This window comes from Chenopodium album, chromosome 24, assembly GCF_948465745.1.
Source record: "Chenopodium album chromosome 24, dcCheAlbu1.1, whole genome shotgun sequence".
NCBI classification, from domain to species: domain Eukaryota; kingdom Viridiplantae; phylum Streptophyta; class Magnoliopsida; order Caryophyllales; family Amaranthaceae; genus Chenopodium; species Chenopodium album.
The window spans coordinates 14,978,362-14,990,668 of NC_137857.1; the positions used below are offsets into that span (position 1 = coordinate 14,978,362).

Sequence of the window (12,307 nt, forward strand, 5' to 3'; positions counted from 1 at the left end):
ATATATATATTTACCGGAAGTGAAAAATTGTTGTGAAATTGATCTAAAAATTAAAATTGTACAAAATCAAATCTAGATCTATGCATTGAAATTTCATCATCATCCTCAATTGCCCGAACAAAAATATTTTAAAAAATTAAATCATTATTTTGTTGTCACTTACAATGCGTGCGATATTGCTTCTTATTTGTAACGATTGAAAAATATCTAATGGAGTAAACTTTTCTTTCAATTTATTTTGGACGAAAAGTTACAAAGTTGGCTTTAATTGAGGCATGAACGCAATCATCCTGTAATTAAAAATAAAAATTAAGTTAATTTGATGGCTTGATTATGCTACCTAAATCAAAAAAAATTGTTTTAATCATAAAATTAATTAATAAAAACTAAAAAGGTTTATAATGTAAACGATTTATAAAGATATAATACCTCTTCGTACTTTGATTTTCCAATCATTTTTGAATGAATTTAATTCTCTGATTTAATTAGATCTACATGTAAAAACAAAATTCAATAAACAAAACATAAAAATATAATCATTAAGTTTTCCAAATAAACACAATGTAAACAATAATCACAAATATATACATTTAACACATGAATTTAAAAATTAAACTAAGAATTACGCAACCATTGATGACCTAAAACGGACACAAAATTCGCTTGATTTGGTTTTGTATTGATATGAGATTTTATGTGTTTCATAGAATGCGTCAATTTATAGTGATAGGCATCACAAATTTTAATTTAATTACAATTAAAAAATAATTTTTATTTCTTATCATAAACACTATAAAGATTATCTTAGATATATAAATCCTATATCTAAAGATGATTTTTTTAAAAGATAATTTTTAGTTTTTTAAATAAATTAAATCCTCATAAATCATTATTCGTTGTTTTTACCTACGTGGCAAATTTCTTAAATCTCATTCGTCGTTTTTATTAAGGTGGCAAGTGAATTTTTTTAATTCTAAAATAAAATAAAATTCTAATTTTTAATTGGTCAAAAATATACCTTTGCTTATGTGGCGCGCCGAATGCTCTCCGAAAATGCCTACTTTATTTATATATATTAGATTAATAACATTAAAATTAAAATAAACAAATATTCTATATAGCTAGATTAAAAAAAAAACAATAATTAATCAACAATAGTAAGAGTACGTAGTTAATTACCAAATTTATAAAAGAAAACATCAACACAATTAATATATATATATATATATATATATATATATATATATATATATATATACTAAACTGAATAACCTCATGGGTCAATAATTCGTCTCATAGGTATAGATTAATTCAGAATGCCACATTATTGAGACTGAATGAAACTTGTCAGAATTAGTAATATGCTATTAACCCCAAATCCATGAACATCGAGCATCAAAGTTTTTCAACATGTTATATACACACTTACAGGACCCTCTTTCAGTTAATATTCATTCTCCTAATAAACTAAATTCTTAAGGATATGGCATCCTAATCGCGTGAAAGATTACTGACACATCAACAGCTGCTTATAGTTCATATAGAGTTGTGTTGAAATATCATTATCAACTAAAAAGTAATTCCCAGCTGCTGACCAATGACTATTCATGACCAAAACAATAATAGTTCCCAAGTTTATTTGGATATTTTCATCAAATTACAAATGCTAAGATCCAAAGGGCAGACATAAAAAGAACTGCACAAACATGTAAATATACCAGAGTACAAACCATCTCACACTAAAATGACTTAATGAACATAAAAATATATGAAGCCTGTCACCACCAAAATATTAAATAAACACAACCAGAATTACCATAGTGGAAATAGTAATTGACACAGCCTAATGTACACGGGTCCCACACATACAATGCCAAACTCAGCTAGTTTACCAACTGTCATTACAACATTTCGGTTAGAAAAAAGTGTTGTGTCCTTAATAATGTCAGAATATAACGAATCCTATAAAAAAAATACTTAAAGTGAAAGGAGAATTTAAGTAAAATAAACAGACAAGAAAATAAGAGAACTATGAATCTTAACCTATAAAATAAGAGAACTGGTAACAAGAGAACAGAACATATCAACTAACAAACTCTTCAGTTACCAAAGGGGCAATAAAATACCAACTGTCACATAGAAATAACCTATAGCTTAATATTAGAACTCTATAATCTGGATCTATACATTGCTAAAAAAGGCCAGGAAAAAACTTACATCATGTCATGAATAAAAATACACTTAAATTCTTGATTACAAATGGGCTCTCACTCCCAATAGAATGAAAAGCAGAATGGGGCATGCAATGAACCCACTCCCACCACCACCCGTGACACTCACCTACAGCAGGAACCAGAGAAGGCAACAGGAACAAACCAACAACAACAATAAACCGTGGCCACAGCAAGAAGAAACAGAGGACAGCAAGCAGCAGGGGAGCAGGGGAGACAAGGAGCTTTAGGCTATTTGTTTGTAGTGTGCTATGCTAAAGTGGAAAGAGGACAAGAGTAGTACTAGTAGTAATTAAGGCCTTGTTGCCAACTTATGCATTGTAGTAGTAGTATAAATGGGAGTAGTATAGAGTAGAGAACCTTCGGCACATTATTATTATTGTAGTGAGTATTGGAGAGTGATGACCTAAAGCCATTTACGTTTGTACGCAAGCCTTGAGCTTTATCTATCCAAAACAACCTTCTGTCCATTTAATTTAATCGCACCGCGCAAAATCGTTGCAGGACATTGGCATAAAGTGATAAACTCAAGAATCTCTGAATTTCACACACACACACACACAAGCTCTGAATTTCACACACACACACACACACACAAGCATTTTGAATTTCAGCTCTGATTTCAAATCTGATTTTCAGTTATGAACTTCAGATCTGAATTCAGTTCTGGATTTCAGCTCTGATTTCAAATCTGATTTTCAGTTCTGAACTTTAGATCTGAATTAAGTTCTGGATTTTAGCTCTGATTTCAGTTATAAAGAGAAATGTGACTTTGTTACCTGATGGTTTGCCTTTCCTAAGAATTCAGATGCTTTGTTTAAAAGATCCGGAGATGCATTCCCTTGACGAACTACACCTACAATCTGAGAAAATTGTCCAACAAGCGCTTTAAGCAGAAGATTATTGTGTCCGACCCGATCTTTCAACTTTTCATTTTCTTGAGATAGTGTATCATTTTTTTTGTGCAAAGCATTCACTTCTTCTTTAACACTATCCCTCACAATAAATTCAAAGTATATGCATCAAATCAGGAGTATATGCAGGATGCAACACAAGCGATCAATGATGGTGTAATAGCAAATCTAAAAAGAAGAGGCATGGATATGCATTCCGAGTATATTTCGGAATGAATAAGTGCAAAGTATGAATCATTAACAGAATGTGAAGAGTAGGAATAGTCTCATTGCAATTGTAAAGGTAAGGCTAAGCACCACTTTCAAATTGATTTGACATAAGAAATAGAATAAATCAAGAGAAACATGGACTAAAATAATTAAATAAATAAAAAAATATTTAGAGAGAACAATCATTTAAGTGGCTCAGAGCACTCAAAGAAGTCTCCAAGAAATTTTCCAATATTAATATCAAATCAGACTCACAAGACATGGTCCAAGCTCTAATCAACACAACAGCATCCAAGGAAAAGCTAAAGAACATTGCTGAAGACATTAAAACAGTAGCAGAAAAAGTAGATCTAGCAATTTGTATTAAAGTAGACAGAACCCAAGTTAACAAACCCCACAGCCTAGCTACGCAATGTAGAAGGGTTGGGTATCTCTCTTCTTAGTTTGAATTACAACCACTGCAAAAAAAAATGATTTAAAGATATTACAATCACGAGATCCTGAAATAATTCTAGGATTAGCCAAGTTATCTTGCTCAACTTGTGCTTTCCCAAATCATGTTTTAAAATAACTAGTATGATTTTCAAAATCTTCATTCTACTTTTTTAGATGCTAAAGATGTAAAAGACTAAAGGAATTACTAGAAAAGGCAATAATATGCTGCAAACCTTCATAACTATTAGAGTTTGGACAGCATATGTACTCTAGGAATGCACAAATAAAATTCAATGAAAATATAAGGGAGAGAAAGAAAGATAGAAACAAACAACGGGAAAATGAGTACCGAGCTCCTTCCTTATATATGGATTCTTCAGAATTTTCTCGTCAATCTTAAGGCCGAGACCAACTGCCAAAGTATTAAAGCAACTTATAAGAAAATCTAGCAAACACCAATATCAGATCAATGCTGAGAGTGAGGATATTTTCTCCAACCAAGGCACAAACCAAACAATCAAGCACACACCCCTATGCTAGTTAAAACTAAAAAGACAAAATAGAAATAGGGAATAAGAGAGAGAAATGAGGAGAATGTTAAGAACTTGATAAGTTTTAAGAATCACATCAGCAAGATGGCATGATGCAGTATTTAGGGAAATTGATAAACAAAAGTGCAAAATCTTGCCTTTGAAATTTTAATTAAGAATAAGGAAAGAAGAAAGAAAATCAAACTTAGGTGAAAAATAGTTACATATTAGACAGATATAAAGGGGTTTATATCCTCCATTTTCTTCCTTTTCTGCTTATGAAAATTTCCATAGAATGAATGAATGTAGTATACGTAGTAGATGCATTTTATGATGGTAAAAACACATTGGGACAAGAAATGCGTTTATGGACTTTCCAGTGCAAGGATTAAGAACTTGATAAATTACAAATATTACCAATCAATAGTACCAAAAGTTGACAGCAACATGATGCAAATACAATACCATTATACAACTCAATAGCAAGGATAATTAAGAGCTTGATAAAATAAAAATATTTGAAAAACAACAGTAAGCAAAACAAAAGCTCATCACTTTTCTAGCTATAATGGATTAATAATTCCCATGTTGTGAGAAAATTTACCGTAGTTCGTGTCTCTATTTCGTACTGTTGACCAATATAATCTATTTCATTAGTTTGTATTGAGAACTAGTATACTCCGTCAAGATCAGCTGTGCTTAATTAGCAACCAACTGCATTGCCTAGCCAACAACTTCATAACGTTATCATCAAAATCATTTAAAACCAGAAAAAACATTAAAGCAATCAGTATCTCACCATTGAGTTCGATGCAAGCTCTTCTTTCAATTAAGGAGTTTCTTTCAGCACCACGATATATTCTCTACCCCATTAACCATTCGACTCTGCTCCAGTAACAGTAATTTGATTTTTTTTTTTTTTACTTTAATAAACAAAATTTTCCAATGTTAATTTTTTCATACCGTAATAAAAAAAGATCTTAACTTGTTGAATCTAATAAGAATTTTGATAAAGAAATAGTAATTCAGCAAGATCTACAACCCTGGGTTTTAAAACGAGTAAATTTGCGTAATTGCAACTTGCAAATATCAATTAATCTCACATAAAAATTGAAAGAAGTACTATTAGAAGTTAAAAATCAACAAAGAGTGATGTAAAAATGTAACATGTGAGGAGAACAAGAGCGATAGCTATTGCAAATCAATTTTCAATGGAAACCATCACATCTGAGAGAAAGACAAGAGTTTGTGGCAAGAAATATAAATTTTTGTGATAGAAAGATGAGAATCACAAGGAGAAAGAAAATCTGAATTCGAAATCTTAACCATGACTCCATAAATCTGTGGAATTCAGATCGAATGAAGGAAAAAAATACATTATAGTCAGGGTTAAGAATTTGACGAGTAGGGGGTTTTGTAATGTTGGGCGGTATAATGATCTGTGGACTCACCTAATTCAGTTCACATGTGGGGCACATGTAAGTGTTCTCGACGTTTTAAAAAGTCTAAAATAACTTTTGACACTAAAAAGCGTCGAGGAAACACGGATATCATAATTTACTGTTGACGACCTAGCCCTGGCGTCGAAGCAACAACGTCGAAAAAGAGCTCCTTTTGTAGTAGTGACTATCTACCTGTAGACACCCATTTGTGTCTCCCCAAAACCAAACCCAGTGACGAATGCCTTTCACGTCGAACCATTATCAAATTAGGTGAAAGTGGTCGAAAGTCAAGTGTTGCGGTTTAGTTTTATTTAAAAATTCTCTTCTCTCTATTTTTGAAAATAACTCTATTTGTTTAAAAATAGCCAAACCAGTTTAGTTTGGTCCATAATTAAGGTCCAATAATAGTGTAGTTGGATAGGGCTTGAAAAGACCTTTCCAACGATATATTATAAGCCCAATTCCGATGAATATTGAGGAAGTTATGGCCAAAATACTAAACTGGGCCCGGTTAATTGTTTACATACGGCCCAATGATCTAGAGGAGGGCCCAATATTAATTATTAGGATTAATTATAATTTTCTGGAAGTTTCTAGAAGATTCTTTTTAATTCTAATATTATTAGATTTAATAATTAATTATTTTAAAATAGACTTTTATTTGGAGTAAAACATTATTTTATTATCTTAAAAATACGTATTTTATCTTCTGTACGGATTCCGTAGATCAAGTTGATTAAAGATCGGATTCCGCGTGAAGAAAACGCGCTAATACAGGTTGTCGCCAAACGACAAATCTGTCGCCTCGCGACAGACTCGATTCCTGGCGACAACATGTAGTTTTATTCCTTATCAAATTCTATGTTTTTCCGGACTGTTTTCATTATAAATAGGGTCCCGAATCTCTGTTTTCAATCATCAATTCTCTCTATCAACTCTCATCCTTTATTCTCTCTATTCTCTCTTGAGCAATATATGCTTTCTTTCTCCCTCTCTTTCTAAACTAGCTTTTTTACACAATATTCCGCATTCACAAGACTTAGAATCTCTTAGCCAAGTTCGAAGTTGCCTTCGCCCTAGACGTGAAAGGTTGATAATTTCTGAGGGTTTGGTCCAAAACTAGTCAAAACTTTATTTAATTTGATTTAATTCTTTAATTGTTCTTTATTATTTTCATTGAAGTTTACTAACTTGTGTATTTTGTTATTAGAAAGAGGTACGAGGCTTCAAAGTAAGTAGATTAGCTTACTCTCTATTTCTTTCAAAATGTAGAAAGCATGCTTATTATTGTTTTATGATTCCTAGTATCATGTTAGGATGTTATTTTATGCTTTCTAGCTAGTATCATGTTTAGGATGCCTTTACCCTTTTCTAATACCATGTTAGCATGTTAGTACCATGTTAGGTTTAAAGCTTTGATCTTTATTGCTTAGTGACATGCTAGGATTTGTTATTAATCTTGTTAGTATCATGCCTAGGATCTTGCTATTATTATTAAGCTTTATTATGCCTTATCATGCTATTATCATTATTATTGCTTATTGCTTATTATTATGTTGCTTGATATATTTATTATTGTTATTGCTTGATCACACCTTTTATGATTGTTAAAGGGAATTTGTACTTGAAATCACGCTTAATAAGATAATTAATAATTTGGTTTAGGCTAATGTGATTTTAACTCAAGTGATCGCCAATAATAGTATTATTTGTGCATTAATATTCAACCAACATAGATAAACAGGTTAGGTGCAATATGATGTTTGTATGTTATTCGAAAAGCGCACACGAATACGAGTAGAACAAAGTAGAGGCCTATTTTATAGGGCGGGTCCTTTCTTTTGTAGATTGGATTCGTACCCTCATCCCCGGACCCTGTTTGGTTCAAGACCTTATGGAGTTTGTTTTGGGTGTTTTCGTCCCTTGGGAGAGTTACAACTCGAAGACTGGTCCGGAGGGCTTCTGTACCTGCAAAATCAACGAAGACACCGTTTGGGTGGTGCTCCGCCTCCAACGTTCAAGTTAGTAACTTGAAGGAGAGAAAAAAGGTGCGGAAATTTAGGTGGGGATCTGCTAGGTTTTCTAGCTCAGTTGTCTCTATCAAAGGGACAGTTTGTAATAAATGGAAAAACCGTGTTCTCCAAAAGAGGGGAATCTCCCTATTTATAGGGTCATTGGGATTTGTGCCCCTGATTAGGTGACAGAACCCTAATCAGAGATGGGCTGCGCCGTATTGCGGCTTTCTCGGGATTTGGGCCTGAAGGCCGACTTTCCCCCAAATATCCGGAATGAGACGTGTCAAACAGGGATAGGTCCATTTTGGACCATCCCCGGGCTGACACGTGTCACCCTCTGATTGGGCCACATGGAGGGGTAAAATTACCCTAAACATTTGCCCCTCACAGGTGTGACGTGGCACGCCACGTGGCATCTGTGACACGCGTCACTCTTTGAGTGGTGGTAATTTTACCGCCTAAATTTTACTATTCAACTTCTGAGTAAATTACGGGAATACCCCTTCATTTACCCTCTTTATATAGCCGTTTACCCTCATAATTTTGTTACGCTTCACAAAAATTTCAGAGCAAACTTAGAGAGAATCTTGAAAGAGAGGACAGAAGTCATCCGTCTGAGTCAGACGCAAATTCGAAGAAACTCAATCGCACCAACACAGGCGAACCCGTCTACCTTCAGATATCAAATCTAAAGGTACCGTCTCTGACTCTTTCAGCTCTTTTTTCATTTTTCCGCTTGTATATATTCCTTGCAATAAATGGATTCATCACCAACACACACGACACAACCTAGGGTAGAATCCAGCCGTTCACCAGGGACGGCTGAGTCTAGGACTGGTAGTGCCGTCTCAGGGTGTTGGGACCACCTTCATGCTTGGATTCCGACCATTTGCGCGTCTGTGCAGGACACAATGGCTCGGACTATGCAGACGGCACGAGATCCAGATTATAGAAGTGATGGCTCAGCCGACCAAACGCCTGAGGGGGAGACGTCTGGCTCTGGACACCAGACGGCTCCGGAGAGATCCCCTCCGTGTGGCCCCCTAACTCCTCCTGATTCCTTTTTGGAGGAATGCGACCAAAGCGGGGAGGAGGTCAATGACCAAGGCGGTGAGGAGGCCGCCTCAGCTTCTATTTCTTTATCTGGGGAGGAGACGGGAAGTGGTCTTGACGTCTCTTCCTCTGAAAGCAGCGATGATCTTCCCCTGCTTGAGGATAGCGAGGAAGAAGAGAGGAAGACGTGGAAGGAGAAAGATGATCCCTTTAAAATCCACGTCTCCTCAAAAGACATTGACCTTATGGAAAAAGGTCTTGAAATTTTTTTGAAGATGCACCCAATGGGAGACGGGTGGAAAATAAGGGTGCCTCCCCCAGACGGCACCATTTCCTGGGAAGACACTGAACGCAACGCAAACGGCTACTTCGGCTGTTACGAAGCGACGTTCAAGGCGGGTCTTCGCTTCCCCCTTCACCAGGCGGTGAAGGCAATTTTGAGAGGCTATGGCCTCGGAGTCTGGCAACTTACCCCCAATTCTTGGGCAAATATTCTGGGGTATGTTGCCGCCTGTGAATTCCAAGGGGTTCACCCCGGCTGGGAAGCATTCGCCAAGATGCATTATCTCAGCCGCAATCCAGGCGGGTACAGAGCGTGGTATACTCTGACCACGTTCCCTCAATACATGATGACCTTGGATAAGGTCTCCAAATTTGACGGCTGGAAGCACAGGTTCTACTTGCTGACGGCTCCCACCAAGCGGGAGAACTACGAGCTCCGCCAGTACAATAAGAAGCCCGACCTTATGGGTCGGAAGTGTTGTCTTCCTCGAATCCCGGATGAGGACTTCGACAAAATAATTGAGGCTGATCTCTTCGGCCTCACAGACGCGACCCTGTCAACCGGGGAAACAATAAAGGTTCCTAAGAACTGGATTCCCAAAAGCGCCTGGTTCAGGGACGAGTGCTTCCTAGCCGCCTGCGGGCTAGGGCACATGTTTGATAGACGTATGCGCTTGAATTACTTCCATCTGTAGTACTTTTGTGTCGGAAATATATTTTTTGATAATGTTCTAACTGTTTTCCCGTCTGATCTTGCAGAAGAAGCATTAAACATGTTGCCTGAAGAGAAGACCCCCAAACGGTCCTCAGCACAGATCCGCCGAGACTTGGCGGAGGCCCAGGTGCGAGACCTCAGGGCCAAGGTAAACGCTTGACCTGTTTTGTGAGGTTTACTTTCAAAGTTTCCTTTCTTCGTCTGCTAACATTAAGTTGTTATTTTTCAGGGAGGCAAGGTGGACAAGACATTTGAGAAGAATCTCAAACGGGCTAGGGAGGAGACCCCCGTCTCTAACCCTAGTAAGTCCTCAAAGAAGGCCGCCTCTTCTGCTACTCCTGTTGCCCCGTCTGGGAGGCAAATGAGAATAGGAGGGAGGAAGGAGCAGGTGTCAGGCTCCCTTGGCCTAGACTTGGCCCACCCTCTTCCTGCAACCGGGGGGTTCTCAACGGCTGCCAGCGGCTCTCGCCTGGCCGGCTCTGCAGGTAAGAACCCTTTTGAATCCCCGCCTGAACTGGGATGGCCGTTGCGAGTGAAATCACACTCCCAGCAGACGTCATCCTCAGACGGTCGGAACCAGATAGGCGCAGCTTTAGTAACTCAATCTGATGCTGATTGTGGTGCAGATCAATCGCCTCGCTGGCCAGACGTCCAGAAGCATGCCAGGGCCATGCTGGATGCTGTAGGCAAGCAGGATAAGGACGCTATCCCAGGGATAGAGACGTTCAATCTTGAACGTATTCTGACCATTCTGGCTGAGGTAGTCTACTTAGCCAATTTTTCAATAACTGTTTCTGCCCCTTTCCCCGCCTGCATCCTTAACCTTGTTTATTTTTGTAGGCCTTGCTGCGGGTAGACGGGCTCAAGCGTCCTTACACCCGCAAACGGGATGAGGTAAGACGGGCCAAGCAGTCCGCCACAAATGCCACTGATGTTGCTTTGCACTCCTCTATAGTTAACGAAATTAAAACTAAAGCAACCCAAATGACGCAGGCGGCCAGGATCACAGAGTTAGAGTCGAAGCTGCAGGCGGCCAACCAGATGGCTGAGGCTGCAGAGTCGGCCCAGAAGCAGGCGGAGGTGGACCTCCCTAAACTTAGGGAGGACCTCCAGAAGGCCCAAGAAAACCTCCAGGCTCTTCAAGGAGCCTTTTCAGAGAATGCTGATCTGAAGAGCAAAATAGCCAAGATGGAGGAGGAGGCGGCCAAAGCTCAGGAGAACTTCCGAGCAACCCTCCAGGCGGAGCAAAACCGTCTGGTTGCTGAGATGGCCGCCGACAATGAGGCTATGATGAGGATCGCTTGGGAAGCCTTGTATCCTGAAAAGGATTATGGCGTCTGGGCTCTGGCTCACAAGTATGCTGACGAAGTCGTCTACTTGCGAGAGAAAGGTGAGCCAGAGCCGGAGTCCTTCCTCGCCTGGGCTGAGACGGAACAACCTGAGCCTGAAGCTCCAGAGGCTCCAGAGGTTGAAATCATAGAGGAGGGCGAGAGGAACCAGGAGGGGCCGCCTGCGGGGCAGTAATTTCAGCGGCTGTGTGCCAAGTCTTTGTTTTTTATTTTTTTCTGCGGCAGTATGCCATTTATCTTGCTTTTCCGGCCTGCGTGCCGAGTATCTGTGTATTTACCGGCTAAGGAGCCGCGTTTATTGAACAATTTCTCTTTTCCCGGACGGGGTCCGGATAACATTTGCCCCACCACAGCCGTTTGGTAGGGTGGGTAATTAATGAATGCACCGACTGAGTCGGTTTTGATCTTTTTTGCGCTTGTGTTTGCACTTTAATTTTCAATTTTTGCCTAACTTATGAAAAGCATGCGGCGATCTTTGCCAAACTTATCAAAAGTATGCGGCTGTCCTTGCCCCTGGACGGCTGTGTGCTTGGTTTCAAGTGGAGTTGGTTGATTGACTTGGGAACGTCTGATGCTGCAAAAGGCATGATACGTTTGTAAGTCAATCAATCACAGTAGTGATTGCCCCAAACCAAGTGCACAGCCGTGCATTTACAGGCGATTCTGCTTCTACCTAGACGGTAATGTCCGTCCAAGTGAAGTTCATATAGCCATTGGACGACTGTTTTGCCCCAAACGAGGATGTGTACAATTTCAATGCGAAAAACGCTAAGTAAGGAATGCAGTCGGTCGCCGACTGATGTCCATGGACATCCGGGTTTCCAACCTTAATCATTCTTCAAGTTGTTCAGGCAGACGGCTATGAATGGCTGATTCAGCCGTCCAATCGTGGCCGCCTGCATTGGTACGTAGAGTAAGCAAGTTGGCTTCTCTCTGCGACGATTGCACCCGGAGGGGTGTCGCCGGACGCCTTAGTCCATGTAGGGACAGACGAATTTATGGGAAAATCAGCCGTCTGGCCATTGGCCTCTGGTCTTTGTTTGAGACCGGCTGTGTAGCTACTAAGCGTTTTTGTGCTTAGCTTAATTATCTGGCCATTGGCCTCTCGTCGATCAGACGTTAATTCAATTT

General features: G+C 38.8%; 1 long non-coding RNA gene across 3 annotated transcripts; it reads right to left on the reverse strand.

Annotated features, from left to right (window-relative positions):
- Position 1: 1 nt before the first annotated feature.
- Positions 2 to 5,771, reverse strand: LOC145611632 (uncharacterized). 3 transcript variants are annotated; one of them, XR_014106419.1, is made up of 7 exons: positions 5,120 to 5,771; positions 4,925 to 5,034; positions 4,123 to 4,202; positions 3,011 to 3,094; positions 1,019 to 1,057; positions 430 to 491; positions 2 to 290 (listed from the first exon to the last, which is right to left on the reverse strand). It is a non-coding gene; the product is annotated as an uncharacterized LOC145611632 (long non-coding RNA). The 3 variants fall into 3 exon arrangements; XR_014106417.1 differs by having other exon boundaries at positions 4,925 to 5,043; XR_014106418.1 differs by having other exon boundaries at positions 1,019 to 1,060; positions 4,925 to 5,043.
- Between the last annotated feature and the right edge of the window lie 6,536 nt (positions 5,772 to 12,307).